At 31.0% G+C, this 21,916-nt stretch overlaps 1 non-coding gene across 1 annotated transcript; it reads right to left on the reverse strand.

Annotated features, from left to right (window-relative positions):
• Positions 1-5,198: 5,198 nt before the first annotated feature.
• Positions 5,199-5,261, reverse strand: LOC124082847 (U7 small nuclear RNA). Its single transcript, XR_006848509.1, has one exon. It is a non-coding gene; the product is annotated as a U7 small nuclear RNA (small nuclear RNA).
• Between the last annotated feature and the right edge of the window lie 16,655 nt (positions 5,262-21,916).

Below are 21,916 nucleotides of genomic sequence, written 5' to 3' on the forward strand. Positions count from 1 at the left end.
TGGAGCTTTCAAATACTAATATAAAAAAAGAAAATGTTATGTGATCTGAAATAAGCAAGGATAAACATCCTAAAATAATTAGTGAGGTAGAATTTTTGATAGTTAAGTTCCAACTAAAGTTACAGACATTCTATAGGCGTTCGCCAGTTACAGTATGTAAGAAGCTTGCCTTTAACAGCCAAACAGTTTTAAGAGCCAACACTTTACATTTCTATTGAGATACACAGAAATACTTAAAGGGTTATATCTTAGTAAATGGGTAGACAGGACAAAAATCACACCAAATTAGGAAAAAAAGACAGATATTCTGTTTCACGCTGTATTTCTGAGGAGAGAAACAGAAGAGAGATACTTTCAGGTAGTAACTCATAATAATGTTTGATGCAGTTTATATTGACAGCTTTTCTCCAAACACTGCTCTGTGAAACTATATGAAAATAATCCTTTGGGTACTCTTGAGTCTCCTAAAAGATTTACCCTTAACCTGTGGTTCTCAAGGTTCTCAGTGATAAAGTTCCATTAAACATGAATTTCAAATCCCAATGCCAAATAAATATCCCACCATATGAAAAGACAAAATCTTAAGGTACTGAAAATATCAGAAACCAGAAACACAATGAAAAATAAAAATAGTTGATGTATTTCAAAAACTCACTGACACCACATTTGAGAAGAAAAGATAATTCACTAGAAAAAACCTAACATTTGAAAAACTTCAACTACACATGATATTTTTCAAAAACCATCATCAAAATAATTATAATAAAAATATGTAGTCAAATTTATATATTCATTTTGACTATATAGATCTAGCAAAAGAGAAAATTTGAAAACTAGAAGATAGATTCTAAGAAATAAACAAGAATAACTATAAAGAGAATACAATGGAAAGTGTTAGAGTTTAAAATATATAAAATGTAGGCTATGTCTAGTTAGTTTTCATTGAGAAGGAAACATAACAAGGATTGATAATTTTCTAGAATTATTTTCAGGCTGGGAAGTTCTGACAAACTTAAGAAGATAAAGCGAAGAGGAAAAAAAACCAAAAAACTACTCAAAAATAAAACTTCGTAACATAAAATTACTAACACTAAAATTTAAAGAAAAATTTTTCTAAAAATGAAAATGATTAGTACCTTATAGCCTACTTCTTGTCAATTGGAATAGAACAGTAGACAAGTGGGAAGAAAAGCATTGGGGGTTAAAATTGATCAAATTGTGTTATATGCATGTATTAATATGCCACAATTGTATCCACTATTCTGTATAACTAATAAATACCAAAAAAATATGAAAGGAAATGACTGACAATCTGAACATTTATATCCAAATAAGTTGCCTTTTACCAATAAGAGTGAAATGAAGGCATTTAAAAACAAACCAAATAATTTCTGTTAAGCTGCCCTAAAGAAATTTCTAATGATGTACTTCAGGAAGAAGAAAGTAATTTCACAAAGTTTCTGTATCTCAAGAAGGAATATGAGAGAAAATGGAAAAAAAAATGAGTCTTTACAATAATGCAAAGAAAACAAGTTTTAAAGGATGTCTTACTATGTTCAGGTTGCTATAATAAAATACCATAAATTTGTAGCTTTCAAACAATGGAAATTTATTTTTAATGGTTCTAGAAGATGCAGGTCCAAGATTGATTGCCTGAGAGATTTGGTGTCTGATAAAGATTCACTTTTTAGTTCACAAACAGAACTTTCTTGTGTGTTCTCACATAGCAGAGGGAACAGTCAACTCTCTGGAATTTGTTTATAAGAAAACTAAACCCATTCATGAAGGCTTCACCCACAAAGACCTACCACTTCCCCATGGCTGACTTCTAAGAGCATCACCATTGGATGCTAGAGTTGTAACTTATGAATTTCAAGAGGATACAAACATTCAGTCTATTGTAGAGAGTTTACTTATTAGGCATAAGAAAATACGGAACTGTAATGGAGCATAAAGGAGTTATTATATAAAAATATTCTATGTGTCATGTATTGTTTGAGAAGAGAATATAGATATGTTAATTAGTCATAATTTTTAAGGTTTATTAAATGTAAGAATCTTAGTGGCAATTACTAAAAGAACAAAAATAGATTTTTAACTGCAAGTTTATATAAGAAAGAAATGGAATTTTAAATAAATTCATACACTGCTGATGGGGCTGCAAATTGGTGTGGCCAATATGCAAAGCAGTGTAGAGACTTCTTGGAAAATTTGGAATGAAACCACCATTTGACCCAGCTATCCCTCTCCTTGGTCTATACCCAAAAGACTTAAAAATAGCATACCACAGGGACACAGCCACATCAGTGTTTATAGCAGCACAATTCACAATAGCTAAACTATGGAACCAACCTAGATGTCACTCAATAGATAAATGGATAAAAAAAATGTGGCATATGTACACAATGGAATATTACTCGGCAATAAAAGAGAATAAAATCATGGCATTTGCAGATAAATGGATGCAGTTAGAGAAGATAATGCTAAGTGAAGTTAGACAATCCCAAATAACCAAATGCCAAATGTTTTCTCTGATATAAGGAGGCTGATTCATAGTGCGGTAGGGAGGGAGAGCATGAGAGGAATAGACGAACCCTAGGTAGGGAAGAGGGGTGGGAGTGGGAGGGAGAAGGTATGGGGTTAGAAATGATGGTGGAATGTGATAGACATTATTATCCAAAGTACATGTATAAAGTCACAAATTGTGTGAGAATATACTTTGTATGCAACCAGAGATATGAAAAATTGTGCTCTACATATGTAATAAGAATTGTAATGCATTCTACTGTCATATAAAAATTAAAAATTAATAAAATAAAATAAATTCACTTAAAAGAAGGCAGAAAAAGAATTTTAAAAGGCTATGAAAAAGCCTGACAATAAACAAGATTTAAATAAGTTAGTTGAAAACAATCTATTAGGAATCACAATTAATATAATATAAAGTTTCAATGACAAAGCACAGACTGACAAACTAGGACAAAAAAAGAGAAAAAAACAAATATATTTGCCTCTTTTTAAAGAATATAGTAAGAAGTCTTGGAAATAGTAAGATTGAAAATAAAAGAACATAAAACGCTATGCCAAATACTAAGGAAATCAGTATTTGGTATATTTGCACCTGTTTAGTATCAGAGAAGATGAATATTGAGCTAAAAAGACATTATTAAGCCCAACTAATTAGAAAATTTAAAAATTAACTTAAGAGATAGAACATCATAAAACACACATAACTAATAATAATGAGCATGTTCAGAGCAACAATTGAATTACAGAGATAAAGACTAATTTATCATTAAAACTGAAGATTTAATTTACTTTTTCAGTATTAGTATATCAAAAAATATTTGAATAGGATACAGATTACTTGCAAATGCAATAATAATGATACACAATATTTTCAAGTAGGTATAGAATATTCCTAAAATTTAATTATGTGATGCTGCTTCACACACAATGCTCATTATCAAAAATCAACAAATCTATATTTTACAGACAGCATTCTGTGATTCTGATAAAAATTAAGAACATAGTTTAAAAGGAATATCAAGACATTTAGATATAAAGAAATATATGCCTCTAAACCTACATTTCAAAGAATACATTTTAAATAACATAAGCATTAACAATAATATAAACAGCATAATAGAAATTTGAAGAGAACCCTCACCAATAACTCTAAACCTTACACCCAAATATCTGAATCAGCCTCAATTATAATTTTGGACTAAAAAACTGAACAGTGGGGAAAAAAATGCAAGAATGGATCTTAAAGAATGTTTCAAGAGAAATGTACAGCCTTAAGTAATCATATTTCTAAAGAATAAAGCTAAAGCTGGGCGAAATGGCACATGCCTGTAATCTCAGTGGTTTGGGAAGCTGAAGTAGGATTGCAATTTCAAAGTCAGCCTCAGCAATTTAGGGAGGCCCTGTGAAACTCAGCAAGACTCTGTGCTGGAGATGTGGCTCAGTATGTGAGTGCCCCTGGATTTGATACCCTGTACCAAAAAGAATGAGTAAAATAACAGAACAAGTCCATATTTAATACTATGGAATTGTTAACAAAAGCAAAATATATAATTTAAGAAAATAATAAACAAACATATAGTAAAGAGGAACCAGAAAGCCAAAAATGAACTCTTTATAAATTTAATAAAGTAGATAAACCTCTAGAAAAATTTAAGATGTGCTAAAGAGAAAATACAGCATATAAATGACAAAAATGATACAGGCACAGATTGAAAAAAATTAAACATTTTAGAATTTTCCCAAATATAAAAGTTTAGATTAAACATTTATTTTCTTAGAAAAATTTAGGTTATTTTCCCAATAAGAAATAAAATTAATTAGTACTTATAAATTACTGTTTCCTTTCATAAAATATGACTATATGTTCTATATAGTTACTATTGAATATTAAAAATATTTTTAAAAAGTAATTTATAGAAAAATATTTAAAAGAAACAGAAAAAAAAAACATTTTTTAATCACTCCAAATATTTCTAAAACCGCACAAGCCCCAATTCTTTTTTTTCTTTTTTAAGAGAGAGAAAAAGAGAGAGAGAGAGAGAGCGAGAGAGAGAATTTTTTAATATTTATTTTTTAGTTTTCGGTGGACAACAACATCTTTTATTTTTATTTTTATGTGGTGCTGAAGATCGAACCCAGCACCCCTGTGCATGCCAGGCGAGCACTCTACCACTTGAGCCACATCCCCAGCCCCCAGGCCCCAATTCTTAATCTTTTCACTTATTATGTTAAAATGCTATAAATATTTAGTATCTATCTGTAATTCCATGTCTTGCATGGATATGGTTTTTTAATTAAGTAGGTCAGTTACCAACTTGTTAAATTTATCCCATTGGTTTGTCTTTCCCTGTGCTAACAATATCATTTTAAATGAATATAGTTTTTATAGTTAGATAACTCTTATCTCTACCTTTTTCAAAATTATATTGTGTATTCTTGACCCTTACATTTTTTGATATCGGTTTCATTGTGATGATTTATAAAATTGTACTTAGAATTGAACTGAGTATAGATTAACCTATGCAGACTGAGATGTTTTTAACATAGAATTTTTGTACTCATGATAATGCTCTTTCCCTCTATTGGTTAGTTACTACTATCATCATTATTATACTTTCTGTTGCTGGTTTATAGTAATTCAATATCATTTTTGATTTGTTTTGTTTTTAACTGGATCATTTGGCAACAGCCCAAAAGCCTGCTACACAAATTATAAAAGAGCTGTAACACTTCAATATCATATATATATATATATATATATATATATATATATATATATATATATCCAGAAATGCAGTAATATGTGATAAATTAAAAAAACAACAACTTTTTATTAGTGCATTTTAGTTACACCCAATAGCAAGGTTCATGTAAACATATTCATAAACACATAGTTTGCTACATTTCAATCCTCCATACTACTTCTTTCCATCTACTGGTCTCCACCCCTGATCCCCCTCCTCCACCCTATTGGTCTCACTTCTGTGTATTTATTTTAGTTGTTGTATTATAATTGAATATACATAAAATTGAAATGCATTGTGATATAATCATATCTGCACATAATTTGATCAATTTTATCCTCTAGTTCTTACCCTTCCCTGTATCTCCTCCCTCCCACTTTAACTCTACTGGTCTCTCTTCTTTTTTCAGGAGATTTCTCCCTTTTTACTCTTTTTTCCCCCTCTAGCTCCAAGTTATGAGAGGAAACATTTGATCCTTGACTTTTTCAGTCTGACTTATTTCATTTAGCGTAATATTCTCCAGTTCTGTTGATTACCAGAAAACGACAGAATTTCATTCTTTATGAGTAAATAGAAAGCCATTGTGTCTGAGTAGGTGTTCTATTTCATTTATATCATTTGCAAATATGGAAATATATTTTTTATTTCCCAATACTTACAAACTAGAACTTTCTGATACAACATTAAACAGAATTGTGACAGTGAAATTCCTTTTTCTTTTGGTGTTAATTCTAATTTAAAAGACACAATTAAAAATAATAGGAGTTAGAAATTTCTTGACTTTTTTTATAGTAGGAATTGAACCTAGTTGTTTTAGTCAGCTTTTAAATAACTGTGACAAAAAGATCTGACAAGAACTGCCGCAGCCCGGCTGGCTGGGCAAACTAACCAGGGGTGACGAGGAACTTGTGTAGATTGATACAGCTGGAGTGGGAGCCATTTATTGTAGGACAGGAGGGGTATATATACATTCCACACAGCTTATCTTAATTAACACAAACTAGATACAGCAGTCAACCAATAAGGAATCTCCACACTTAATGGCTCCCTGGCATTACTTCACAAATCACTCCCTCTGGCAAAATGTCAGGCACCATCTTGACTTGTTCACAGACCCTAACAAAGAATAGTGTAGAGGAGGTTAGAGAAGGAAGCTTATTTAGGGCTCACAGTTTCAGAGGCCTCAATTCATAGAAGGCAGACTCCATTGCGCTGGGGTGAAGATGAGGCAGTATATCATGGCAAGAGGGCATAGTGTAGAAAAGCAACCAGGAGTCACAAAGAGAAAGCCCTGCTCACCAGAGACAAGATGTAAAACCCAAAGGTACTCCCTCCCCAGTAATCCATCTCCTCTAACCACACCCTACCTGCCTACAGTTACCACTCAGATCATGCATATCAGTGGATTCATCCACTGATTAAATTATACCACTCATAATCTGATCATTTTACATCTGAAAATTTGCATTGACTGATGCATAAACATTTGGGGGCCACCTGGTATCTAAACCATAACACCAGTTGTGTTTTAACACGGAGCTACATCCTTAGTACTTTTAATTTTTTATTTTGACACAAGGTTTCACTAATTTGTTAAGGGTTTTTCTAAATTGCTAGAGCTGGCCGGTCACTTATACTCCTCTTTCCACAGTCTACGAATTGCTGATATTACAGGCTTGTACCACCATGCCCAACTAGAACTCTATTGACTTGAAGAATGTTTCAGGTATAGCTAGTTTGCTAAAAGTTTTACAGTGAATCAATGTTTACTGTACCAAATGTTTTCTCAGTAATTTTCTTTTAAGTATGTAAAGCCAAATGAATGAAATTCTTAATGTTAAGCCATTTTTTCAATTATGGAACAATTTCTAATTTTGTCATAATGATGTATTAATAATTAATAATTATTGTACAATATTGAATAAGTCCATAGACTTTTGAATTTTGTGTAAGTATTGTCTATCTGTATTTATCAGTTTTCATTTTCAGTTATCATATTGATAAAATGGAAGGCCCAAAAAAGAAGAGTGTAAGATTGAATCTCACAGGGGAAGAAAAGTATTAATGAAGTAGTGTTGAGCATAATGACCTTTGATTTTATCAATAAACCTCTTCTATTGCTTTTTAAAATGGTACAATTAAGGAAAAGCTGCCTTGTACTCCAAACTGCCATTTAGGGGATTATAAACTGAGTGAAGCACATATATGGCTGAAAAGAATCCTACAATGATTGTGGACCTAATTAAGAATTTGATAAATTAATGATTATATCATGTTTGAAAGTCAAATGTCTCTATTTCTTTAGATAGGTAAAGAAGAATGGCAAGTGGGTAATAATGGAGTAATAAAAATTTTAAAAAACTCTACTGATGCTTCTATTTATTATCACAGTGATGCAGTCATGTGAACAGTGACAGAATGATTAGCATTCTAAGTGCTATTCCTTATAAGTAAAAGGCAGCATTACTCTTTTTTAAAAAAAAATAAATTTATTTTTAAAGGATACACATAAGCATAAAAGTTGGAGGTATTAATGTGGTACCAAGTGATGTTTTGATACCAGTATATATTGTGTATGTCTAAACTGGGTTAAACATTATCTGTCTCCTTCAACATTTATAATTTATTTATATTGGAAATTTACAGAGTTCTTTCTTCTAGCTTTTTCAGATAGATATACAGTGTATTCCTGTTATCTATAATCACTGTATTGTGCAATAATCCACCAGAATTTTTTAATAATTAAGTACCCACTAATCAACATTGTCCCATTCTTTAGTCCCCCTTCTCTACCCTACTTTCATAAGGTAAAACCCTGAACCTGGTATACAGTCAACAGTTTTCATCTTTTTCTTTTTTTTTCATGTTATCTGGGGTCTCCTACAACTAAGCAAATGTTCTGCCTCTGAGCTACAGCCCTACCGCACCCTGTAAGGTTTTTAATAAAAGGCACATATATTCAGTAAATAGAACAAATTCCCTATGCCAGTTTTACTTTACTTAAAATATAAAGAATTGTATGAACCTGAATTTCAGAAACCCTACATTTATTGTTTCATGTAATAGTAATGTTTCTAGTTATATGTTATTTTAAGTGAATCAGTGAATAGCAATAAAACTGGAGAGAAACAATATTATATTTGACTAACCAAATATTTCATGATTTACCATGGTGTTGGAACGTCAGATATGTCTTATAAAATGCTGATCCAGTTTTTTTTTACCTGTATTATTCAGCAATCCCAAAAAATGTGAATTAGAAATTATCATGAGGAAATATATTACATGATTACATAGAAATTTTTTTACAATAAAGAGAAGATATATATATATATATATATATATATATATATATATATATATAGAGAGAGAGAGAGAGAGAGAGAGAGAGAGAGAGAGGGCCCTAAATCAATTGTTAATAAATAAGTACTATAAAGAATTCCAATAAAACTAGGCAAAATAAAAATATTTACAAATGGATATAGCAGCACCCAGAAATATCATACATTCAGTGAAACCAGGTATGTGCAACACTCTGAGAGTTGTGCTTTGGAAAGACCATACGTTATTTTTTGATAAATTTCTATGTATAAATATGCACAAGTGTAAAAAAATTTATAGTATAGAACATCACTTCCTGTCTAATAAAACTTTAAGTGAGTGGCTAGATGTTGATGTATAGTCAAGAACAAATTATTTGGAGACCTGCAAATGGAAATCTAAAATATGGCTGTGTTAGAGAACATTATCCAAAAATTCTAATTACAGTGTCTTTACCAGTGAAAGGTGATTAACTCAGTTGAGTGGGTCAGAATACTTGGATTCAACTCTAAATATTCCAATCATTAGTTCTGTGACTTGACTCTTAATTTTTCTGAGACTTACTTTCTTAATCCATAAATTATTCAAATTATTAAATAATATTATTCAATAAAATTCATTGCTTATACAGTCAAGTCTCTAGGAATTCTTGTTCTGACCACAAATTGTCTGAAATGAACATGTTTTTTAAAACATAAACTCTTATCTTCCTATTCACTAATAGTTTCACATAATTGAAAGTAAAGAGTGAAATGTTTTGAGATCATTCGTGTCTACTTATGGTCAAAAAGAGGAAATTATACATTTACTTGTACTCAAAGATTTGTTTTTCAAGAGAGTACAAATACTGAAAAAATTCATAACAGTATCAGATAGTACTCAGAAAAATATTACTTGAAATAAAAAATTATAAAAGCTGTAGAATATTCAAGCATAGCAAATCTTGTTAGAAATTTGCAGATATAAAAATAAATCTGTAAAATGGAACAAATTTTCCAACTTTAAATTAGAAACATGGCCCATGTCCATTCTTTAGAAAACTGATCGTTGTTTTTATTTAAAAGCAGACATCTGTAACCACTTCACAGATTATAGGAATTGTGATCAGAAACACAGCATATGGTAGCAAGTGATGAATCTGAAGTGACACAGCTAAGTTTAGATCTAACTAAAATTTCCAGGTTTAACTGAAAAACTAAATGTAAGAAACATTCTGGCGTCATTTATCGTAACATGAAGTTAATATATGATGTTCACATTCTTAACTGCTTTCTTAAATCAAAGTGCAAATCAAATGTACACTTTCTATTTGAACTTCATATTTGGGCATTTTTCCCCAATAAACCTATTAGGTTTTTGTTAATTGTGCTGACAACTATAACAAAATAAAATTGAAAATGAAAGAAATAAATATGTATATATTATATATAATTTAAAGACTATGTAAATATAAAACTTATGAATAAAGCATATAAATTAATTAAAATGTTACTTATATGGGAAAGTAGTTCTATTAAAATCTTTTTTTGAGAGAGAGAGAGAGAGAGAGAGAGAGAGAGAGAGAATATTTTTAATATTTATTTTTTAGCTTTCATTGGACACAACATTTTATTTTATTTTTATGTGGTGTTGAGGATCGAACCCAGTGCCCCATGCATGCCAGGCGAGCGCGCTACCTCTTGAGCCACATCCCCAGCCCCTAATAAAATCTTAATAGTTTTTTAATGTTTCCAGATTACATTTCAAATTATAGATCAATTTGACAGTGTTCATTCATCCATTTATACTTGTACAGATGAACTCTGGATTTTGTAAAATTTTCATTTTTTAATTCTGAAATCTTATTTTCAGGAAGATAAATTATGGTAGACATATGCAAAGTAACTTATGAAATCTCTGAAAAATAATGAAAATAATAACTGAAATCCTACTATTTGTAAAATATTCATTGCAATCCAATGTAAACATAGGATGTAAGATTTGCATTTAAGAGTGTATTTTATAATTTGGAGTAGGAAGGACAGAGTTAGCTCCTAATGTTGACAAAACATTAGAGGGCTCTCTTGTCCATTTTCTTCATATTAAGATATTTTAGGGCTAACCATTTGCTACATCTTTTCAAAATGCTGTCACAATCCTATTGATCCCATCATGACTTGTTGGAAATGTGATGTGACAATCCATCTATGATCCTTGCATGTATGGACACAAAAACTTTTGTATTGTTTCCATGCCATTCCAAGATGGCTTGTCTTGGGGTGGAGAGCATATTTGTTTGAAAGGGTCTTTACAGACTATGTGCCTAAAAAACTGTTATGAAACACTTTGCTCCACTTGTTCTTCTTTGTTTGTTTGTTTTAACTAAGTTTCTTGGAGTCTTAGGTTAGTGGTGAAAAGCACAAACCAAGATGCCATACCATGGGGACTCAAATCCAGGTTCCTTATTTATTTGCTGTGGAAACTTGAGTTATTTAATTTCTATGTACTTCAGTTTTCCATTTATAAAATATGGGAAATAGTAATTTTATTTTATCTTATGGTTTTATGAATTTTAAGTAAAATAATGCATAAAAGTGATTTACATCCGTGCATGACACATAATAGTCAACATATGTTTATAGTTGGGATTTATTTGCCATGATTTACCATAATTACCAACTAACTCCACCCTGGTATCAAGAATGATGCCAATCTGTCTACAATTCAGATACCAAATCTATGTATGTATTTGTTAAGCCCAAATCTTTGAAATGTTTAGTAAAATCTCTGAGAAAGTAAAGGTGGCAGTCTTCTTTCTTAGGAAATCCATTACCATTTAATGTTCTGGATATCAGGTTGATTGGTACCATTATCCTTTAAGAAGCTCCTTTCTCAGTTTGTAAGAAATTTCTGGACCTCTCATGCTAAAAGGATTGGAAGCTAAGAAGTCTATATTTGATTAATGGTGCATTCATTATAGTCCATGTATCCTCAGAATCTAGGACTTCCAAATTCAAAATACACTTCTGGCTTCTACTGCACTTGCTTAGTTGCAGTGTATTTAGTTTAGTTTTTAAAATTGGATTGTAACTAACACAAATTTGATAGCATAAAACAACAATTGTAAGCTTATAGCTTTGTGGGTCAGAGGTCAGGTGAGCTCAACTGGATTCTGTTTGGGATCCCACAAAGGCTAAATCAGGGTGTTATCTAGCCTTGGCTATTCCTTGGAGGTTCTGGAGAGGAATATGCTTTCAAGTTCCTGCATACTATTGCAAATTCCTGTAGAACTAAGATTCTTAATTCTTCATTGATTAGTGTTTAAGGTTTGATCTAAGTTTCCAGCTACATCTCTCAATTTCTTTTCACATTGTTCTCTCCCTTTTCCAACCAAAAACAGTGCATCAAATTTCTCTCATGTTCTGATCTCTGATTTCCTGTTTTACTATCACCTGGAGAAAACCCTGCTTTTACACAGCTCAAGTGATTAGGTTACATGCCCTGTTAATTTCCCTATTTTCATGGCAAATAACCAGTATGCTTAATGATATTTGCAAAATCACTATAGCTATGTAACATAATACATTAATGAGAATAACACCAGGAGATGAAGACCATGGGAAGTGTCCTAAAAGAGGGATATGTCAAGATCTAGGGGTTGGTTCCCATAGGGAAGAATCACAGTAATAAAAAATGACAGGAAGAAACATTATCACATAGTATTAAGGATATTTTATGAACACTTGTATTACATGTTACTTTTTAAAATATGGTTGCTTGCCCATACAATAGCTTCATAAATAAATATTAAATGAATACTTGAATAAAAGTAACATTGTAGGCAAGGCTCTTGTCATTTGATATCCTTATTGTCAGGACGATTTTGAATATTATATTAATTCACTAATGTTTTTCCTAGGACAAACCATTCCTTATGACATTATTTTTAAAAACCTAATATCTATTTTTCAAATATGACTTAATTCAAGTAATTTTTAAGAATGGTATTTTGTCATTATAAAATGCTTTTGTTTTAATATTTAATTTTAATTTTTAAATTTTCTATATTTTGAATATTTGCTTCATTTTTGTTATCAATTACTGTCTAGATGCTTAAAATATTTATCAGAAAAAAATACTATTTTACAGTTTGTCTTTTCTATAAGGTATTAAATTTTCTTTGAATGCAATTAATAATTTTATAATGACACTCAAAGAAGTTGTCTTTTTCCTTCAACAATACAATCTATTTGGGGAGAACTTAAAGTGCATTTGTTATTTTTTCCTCCTCTTCTATTAAGTAAACAGTCATTTATTTGCAAATTTATTAACAAATTTTAATTTCCTTAAAGAATTGGAAAGTACAGAAAATAAGTTTTTAATGCTACACACGATTTTCTAGTCAGACACTCTCCTAAAGAACTAGTTGTTCTCAAGCTGAGCAGATAGCCTAACCCAATAGCTAGCTAGTTTCAGACTCAAGAAATAAAAATCTGCTTTTATGTTGCTATTTTTCAAACATGCACAGACTTTCATACTTTAGTAGCTACAGAGCAATGCCAATTTTCTCATGTAAACTCCTATTAAATAAAGTATATAATCTAAATGGTAGAAATATACATATACCCTGTCCAAGGAAAACAGAATTTAGCATTTTAACACTTATCTCTTGATTTAACTCCTGCAAAAAGTTTATATATTTGTTCGGAGGAAAACACTTCAGTAGTTTTGTACGTATGGGCTAAAATTCTTGTGAAATCACAAAAAGTTCTATTCTCTAGTGTTTTTGAAGTTGTGCTTTTACTTGGGAAAAAATATTTTAAAGTTTTCCTTTGCTGTAGCCATCTATATCATTTATTTGCTGTCCATCAAAGACATTTCTTTTTAAATATCTGCCTCAGAAGTTACCATTAACATTTAAATCTTTTAAAATCATACTCATAACCACTTAGGTATAATTTCTTTCCTTACCTAACATGTTGCCTTTACAAAATTAATATTACCAAATACTAAGGTATTATACACATCTGTAACACCTGACAATTACTGGAAATTTCTACATTCTGTGAGCAACTGTTTCCTGTTGCTATTCAAAAGCAAAAAATTCAATTAGGAATAGTGATAGAGGAGAGAAAGACTTCTTGATTTTATAGTCAATTAGCCAATAGAATTCAAAGTGGAATTTACATTCTTTAGGAATTTTGATTATATGGTAGACAAGATTATTCTCTTGTATGGAAAAAAAAAACTAGATTGGAGAACATTTTGAAATTTCTTATGCATCCTTTATTAAAAATAAAATCACTAATACTGAGTGATTCACTTTATTGACTGTTATTTGAAATGCAAGCATGGAAGGGAGAAGATAAGCATTATTTAAGTATCAAAGAACTTATGCATATTTTGTGAAGCCAAATAATTGATAAATACAGAAGATACAATCAACTGAAAGTAGTAATCTAGGGGTAATTCTGTGATCAAGTAGAGTAATATACTCCTAGTCTACTCAAATAACATGCTTATATAAGGAAGAATAGACAAATAAGTACAAATTTCATGTAGACTTTTATCATTTTATCTACTTATTGGAACTCCACTAGAGTCCTTTTTTATGTCATGGGAAGGAAAATGTGACCATTACTGTAATTCCTCTTTTTTTGTTAGTGAAAATTGCAATACAAAATAGGTAATGCAACTCCACTGCTGCCCGTGAACAGTAGTACCTCGGCATATCTCTACATGAAAGCTTATTTTACTATCACTTAAGGAACTCATTACCCTTTTATGAGGCCTACATGCTGCTTTACAAATATAGCACTCTAGTAACATTATGGAAGCATCATTATTCTTGCCAGTGGCATTTTTTTAAAGCAAGGAAAACTAGTTTGAAAATAACTTCCTTAGTGTTCTTAGTCTTTTGTACTATGCTAATATTTTCCCACACTTTTGTTGAATTCTTAGCTTTATTTTAGTTTATCTACCATCTGGAAGTTATTAAAATGTGAGAAAGCATGTATAATTCTGATTTAATTGTTGTGATAAGAAACTTTGGATCATCTTTAATAGAACTGGAAGGATCCAGGCTCATTCCTACATAGAAGCCAACAGAAGTTCAGCATTAACATTAGGTTAACATGGACATCATTTTGATTCAAATATCAGAACATGTTATTTTAGATTCAAAAAGTACAAGTAAAAGTAACTTAGAATATAGCTATATTATATTAGCAGTTATGGAAAATCTCCTGTAGATATGCCCCAAGTTGTTTTCTATTAATAAAAACTAAAATACAAAAATTTGTAAATGATTTCATTTGCATAGGAAAAAGATTCAGGAATTTGTATACTATTATTATCTTCACTTGCTACATAATATATTTTCTTGAATAAGAAACATAATGATGGAGTTTCAGCAAATTCTTGAGAATACATAGAGCATTAAATGAGTGTGTCATACAGGTGACATTATTTCACTTGATGTGGTAGTGAAAATAAGAGTACAAATAGGACAACCTCATTACACAGGATACTAATTTCTCTAATTTAGAATATCTCAAGTTAAGGCATTCCTTTAAGAAACCAGTCTTTTTTAAAAAAAGGTATCTGAATTCTCATTGAGAATAACATCTCATGAGATGTTATGAAAGATTTTGTCAAGTGAAAATCAATGAAATACTTCTGTGAAATGTGATTTAGTGTATTTTATAAAGTAATCAAAAATGGTTTTATATTTCAGAAGGTAATGTCTTAAGTACAGCAGAATGAAGAGATAAGGACTTGATAATTTCTTTTGCTACATGAAACTCATAGAGTATGAATATTCTGGGCTTGCTGGGTCCCAAAACTGTTAATATCTAACAACTGTTTCCAAATATGGAAACTGTTAGTATTAGCTAACCATTCTTGTTACCAATACCTACATGACTAAAATGTACCCAAAAATAAAATTAAGATTTTTCTATGAAGCTCCATGAACTACCTGTTTAACTTCATTTATTTATTTATGTTTGGCTGGCCCTGACTTGAACTAGGACGTATGCCAGGGCAGCTGGGGCAAGATGACACTATGGGGATATGAAAAATTCATAACTATAAAGTATCAGGTAATGAATAACAAATGTACTCACTATTTTGTACATTACATGACAGTTAGTTTTCAAATGTTACCTTTTTTTCTTACAGTGAGAGCTCATTATAAAAGTATTAATAGAGATTTTAATATTCATCCAGGAACTTCTAGAAGACTAGAGTACATATTAAAACGCTATTCTAACTTATTATGCAATTGTTGGTGTTAGCTTTCTAAATACAATTTGCAGTTTTATAACTAAACATAAAAATGTGTCAAGTGGATTTGTCTTATATTTTAAATTTCCAGGTGAAACAGGGTACCTATATATTTGATTTAATTAAATCCATAGTACAATAAGCTGATCCAATTTTATTCTAATTGGATTTGAGGTCATATTTTTAAAGATTTAGACAATTGACTTTGTAATCCTCATGAATTCTTTTTTTAACTAAGTAATTACTGGCAAAAAATTAATGCTCTCCTTTCATAAAAATCCTGTTTTACAACTGGCATAATCTGAATTTGCAATTTCTCCTATGTTAACTCTGTCCATTTATTCCTTTGTATCTTAATCTCACTTCACGAAATAAATAGGTTTCAATTGTGAAAAAAAATGATAGAAGAAAACTACTCAACACTTTCAACTACCTGCCACAATTTTATAACCTATGTAATATTTCATATTTTAGTTACATTTTAGTCTAAGTGAGTATATATATATATATATATATATATTTGCAAATATCACTGCACAGTATTTCAGCAGCATCTGGGGACAAGTAAAGAAACAGAACTAAGTAGCAAAATTAAGCCCCCAAATTTCCATATTTCAGAAAATTAATAATATAGAAAACTTTTAATTAGAAGTAAGAAAGAACATTAAGTCTTCAATGAGTAATATACTCATAATTTGAAGACCAGTTAATAAATTTAGAAAAAAAGCTTGAAGAGTTAACCATTATAATTAGAGTCATGAAATAATGAATGCTGATTTACCCAATTTTTAGAGTTGATTCAAGCTTAGAAGTAATGCAAAATTATTTCCAAGGTATTAATAAACCCTAGCATTCCATTGCTTATTAGGTTAACAAATATTAAATAGGTACCAACTATATTAATACCAAAAAACTAAACACTATGTAAAGTATGACACTATGCTCATCTTTACGGAATATTTAAAATGAGGTTAATTGCAGTTATGTTAAATTTGGGATATAATTTTATGTAGGGAAAGATCAAATAAGGTATACAATCATGTCATGCATCTGTCTGGAAATTTAAACCCCCAAATAAGTATATTTAACTTATTCTTGTTTAACTATAAACATATAAATTATGATTATGAGGTTTGTATAAACAATTGGATATAAAATAATAAACACAGGCATAGAAAGGCTAAATTCAAGAATTTACCTGTGTTGTTATCGTAACTTAATGAATTGAGTGCTACAGATATTTCTTCATATAGTCAGTCTGGAGGTGTTTAGGAGATAAGGCATTGATAACATCTTTACTCCTGATTGGCTTCATTTGTTAACAATTATTTGTTGACTTTGTCCTGCATCTCCAACAACTATTCAAAGCTCTAAAACTAAAAGCCAATAAAATAGACATAGTTTCCCTTATGTACATGAACTTTTGGGAGATAAATTCTAATAAGTTAGCATTCAATTTAGTATTGATAGAGCCATGGTGAGATTTATATTATAAATCTGTGATGTCAATATTTCATGTGGCATGAAGAGTAAGGCATGAGCACCTCAAGTGAGTCTTTGTCCTCCCTGCTGTCTTCTGTACCACTTTGTGCCATTCACAAGGACCAGAGTTATTCAGCTTTATCTGTCTACCATTTACCAGAGATTCTCAAGCAAATGAGATTCCTAAACACTGACTTAATTCCTAGTGTTCCAGATGTAACTGTGGAAAGAAGATTACACAGAAAAGATCCATGAATTAAACCCTGGGTAATGCCCACAGTGAAATGAGGATAGTAGAGGATAATGTGTGAAGGATTATAGAATAAAAATTGTAACTGGAGGTGAGACAACATATAAAAAGTCATTATACTAAAGAAAGAAACTATAAATATGAAATGAATGTTTAAATGTGAAGTGTCAAAAATCACTTAAGTCCGACAAAATAAACTTTTGTTAATAAGTTATGTAATCAAAATGAAAGGCGATGAAAAAAAAAATCAATTGACTCTCAAACTGGATGATTCAGGCCAGTTCCCCAACACCCATAAGCCAAGAATAGTTAATTAGCTGCATGTGGCAGAAAAGTGGTACATAAATTTTTAAAAATTTTACTTTTTCCCATTTAAGTCTGATAACATATTTTATACTAACATATAAAAAACAAAGTTACAGTATTCTGGCTAAGGTGGGGATATGCATCAGCTCAGACATTATATAAATCCATCATGTATTAATTTAGCAACTCTGAATTATTTATTTGTTTTACAAGGATCTACATATTTCTACATCTATAAGGAATTTTCAGCAAATTTCAGAATTTGTATTACTTTTTTAGCAGTGCCTTACCATCAATTAATTATATAACATTTTGACTATATAAAATATCAAATAGAACTATAATTGAAATATTTCTAACAATTTGGTTTAATAATTGATTAAATAATACGAACAGTTAGCTATGCAATCATTCTATTCTCTTATTCATTTACCAATAAAATCATAAGTATCATAGGGAGTGAAATCATATTAAAAGAGGAAAATGTGCTATCTAGCTGGTATAACATTGATGGGCAAACTTTTCTAAAGAATGTGTCTGGAATGGTGACATGTGAAAAAGAAATTCTGATCAAATAATACATTGGTTCAAATGAGGTCAAAAATGTTTCTCTTTTGAAGGACTTCTGAGAGACCAGATAGGTCATAGAAGTTTCCATCTTACACATATATATTGAGTGAATGATATTCAATAAATATTTGTTGAATTAATAAATAGCCTAGTACACACTGTGATTCTCCAATATAACGGTAAAAATAAGCAGTAGTTTCTTAATATATTTGGCCATGGGGAAATTTTTTTCCCAATAGAGCAAATTGATGTACAGAACACACTTTGGGAAATGCTAATGTTTGTATAGTTCCTGGAAGAGACTTTATTACTGGGAATCCCTTTCGCTAAAACTTTCTACACAGCAAATTAAATTTGAAAAAAAAAAAATGAGCTTCCTATTATCAGGATAATTCAATAAGCACCCATTGAATGCCTAAAGTTCCAGTTATTGTGCAAAGTATTGGGAATACTAAAACAGCTAGCATCAAATCCTTGACTTGTGGATTTTTGCCCTAGCATGTTAAAATAATTTCTTTGTAGTTGGCTTACTACGATGCACGCATTCAGGGAATGCTGTAGGAACATAAATAGGAGACTCCTTCCCTAGCTGGGATGATTAAGAGTGGCTTTGAGAAGGAAGCCAGGCAAAATTGATTCTGTGTGAGTAGGCAAGGTCCAGGCAAGAGAAGCAAAGACATGGTAGGTAGAGGGAATCACAGTGTCTATGTAGGTGAGATAGCAAAAGATTTGCAAGGAAGTGAGGAGTAGGAAAAGGTGAGGTTGACAGCACTCAAAGCTAGGTCTTAGACATGGTTGAATTCCTTGCTTAGCGATGCACTCAACCAAGTGCCTGTTATTATGGGAAAATCAGGGAAATGTATGAACCATCTGTAAAGGCAAGACACAAACACATGAATAGTTAAGTACAATTCAAGTCACCCACCTAAATAGAGATTACAGCAACTGGGATGCCAATAATCCCTTTTATATGTCTATGTGCCAAACACTTTCTTATTTGATGTTATCTGTCTAGAAGGCCTATGAATTCAGTCCCCATCATAATTTGCTGACATAGAAGATAAGAGGAAATATAGTATACTGCATAAGAGCATGGACTCTGCAGCCAGGCTGCTGAAGTTTGAATTCTATTTGCCCAATTTACTAACAATGAAGTCTTGGATACTTTATAGTTATTCAAATAAGGACAATGTGTGTCAATGTTCTTTTATATATACTCATAACACCATCTATTTTATTAAGTTATTGTGTAAATAAAATGAGAAAAGACATGTAAAACATTTAAAACCACACCTGGTACCTTTGGTAAGATTCACTCAGTTGGTACTGTTTTTAGACAAAGTCATGAAGCTCTTTTGCAGTAGAGTCAGGATTCATCCAAAGCCTGTCTGACTTCAAAGTCAGAGCTCTCTTTTCACTACCTCAAGACAATGCATGACTAATTCCTAAACATGTTGTAAAGACAAGAATTTCCAGGGGAGCTCAGAGCTAGGATAATTCATTTCAGTGTGAGGAGATGGAGAGATCTTTATTGAAGAAGGGGGATTTGAGGCATGCCCTGAGAGATGAGAATGGTATTTTGAGAAGCTAGTAGGAAAGTATTAGGCATTTTAAGCTTTGGTACAAGTAGAAGTGTATTGTTAGAAAAGTGCAAAGGGATAGAGTGCTTGAATTATAAAAGGGCAATTATATACCTTTTTTTCTCCTGATTTTGGGTAACCCCTAAAAAGTATTATCACATAAGACTAATTCAAAAGGAAAACATCATAAAATCCCACCAAACTGGTTGTATAATGTTTATTTTTCATTTTTATTTTCAGGCATTTGTCCACAAACAAATATACTAACTTATTTTATAGCACTGATGACGTTAAGAATCTTTATTAAACTATTGGCTAGTTGAGTACCATGTGGCATATTTCTCCTACTGTTCTATGAAACATTTGAAGATAAATCACTCCAGTTGGTATTTGCTAAATTTTTATATGAAAATATGAAATACATGTTTTATATCTTTATACAGTACATACATATGTAATGCTATAATATATACATTGGATATTTAAATAAAAACCATTAATATTTAAGCCAAAATGCCTAAGCAACACTGTTGGGTCATATACCAATTGAATAATGTATTAAGCATGCATATCAGAACATTTTCAAAAGAAACATTGTATCAGTATTATGTTTAAAATAAAGCATAAGGAGAAATTATTTAATTCTCACAACTGTGAATTCAGTGTTTCAAAAAGTTTCCAAACTGGATACAATGGAATGCTGGAATTGCGCCAAGACCCAAATCTTACCCAACTTAGAAATAAAAACAATAGCTAATATTTACATGGTGCTTATGGCTTACTTTAGGCATAATTCTAAATATTTTGGAATATTTGATTTCTAAGTTCATTTAATTTTCATATCAACTCAGTGACATAGGTTGCTAGGAAATTGGAAGACATGAAATTAAGTAACTCCCACAGATTCCTTCCTGAAATACTTTTAATGGCCAGAGGGATAGAGTGCTTGAGTTGCCCACACCTAGGGTCTCTGCTCCCTACCCCTAGTGATGTTCATAATAGTGTTTAGTCCCAACAACATAAGAAGAACAGACATGGGGAAGAGATTTCAAGGCAGGCAAAATGAGAGATGTCTGCTACTGGAATCCACTTGTGAAATGTAAAGACCCTTTCTGCTTCACTCCAAACAAAAAATAACAGATTTTTACAGTAAAATCAAGACAACTACAAGTGCCAAAATGCTAAATTATGTTTGCATTAGGCATGGCAAATGTATATTCCTACTATTTTGATTGCGTACTTTGTTTAATTAGAAGACTTAAATGAGAAAACTGGCATTGCTCTGCAGCCACTAAAATCTGTGCGTGTTTGAAAAATAGCAGCATAGAGGCAATTTTTTAATCCTTGAGTCTGAGACTATCTGTTGGGTTAGTCTAGCTACGTGCTGCCTGGAAACAACTATCTGCAAAGCACAGAGTTTTAATTCTTCTACCCAATTCTCAAGTGACTAACTGGCCTGTCATTTCCTGAATGTTATTCATTCACTTTCCAGATTTATAATTTTTTGTTTTTTTTAAATACTATATTGCCTTTAAATTGACTATTTTTGCCTCAAAGAGATTATTTTAAAACTTAATGCTATATTACAATAGAAATAAATATTTCCAACATATATTTAAATTAATTAAAATTATTCTAATTCAAAAATGACTCGGGGCTGGGATTGTGGCTCAGCGGTAGAGCCCTTGCCTAGTACGCGCAGGGCCCTGGGTTTGATCCTCAGTACCACATAAAAATAAATGAATGGAATAAAGGTATTGTGTCCAACTAAAAAAAAAATTAATATTAAAAAATGACTCCTTAAAGCACAAAACAACTTTATTCCACCAGTGATCATCATATTATATACAGTTTGAGCATCCCTAGTT

The sequence above is a fragment of the Marmota monax genome, unplaced genomic scaffold (genome assembly GCF_021218885.2).
Source record: "Marmota monax isolate L192 unplaced genomic scaffold, Marmota_monax_Labrador192_F-V1.1 WCK01_AAM20220418_F8-fsc00018, whole genome shotgun sequence".
Taxonomy (NCBI): Eukaryota; Metazoa; Chordata; class Mammalia; order Rodentia; family Sciuridae; genus Marmota; species Marmota monax.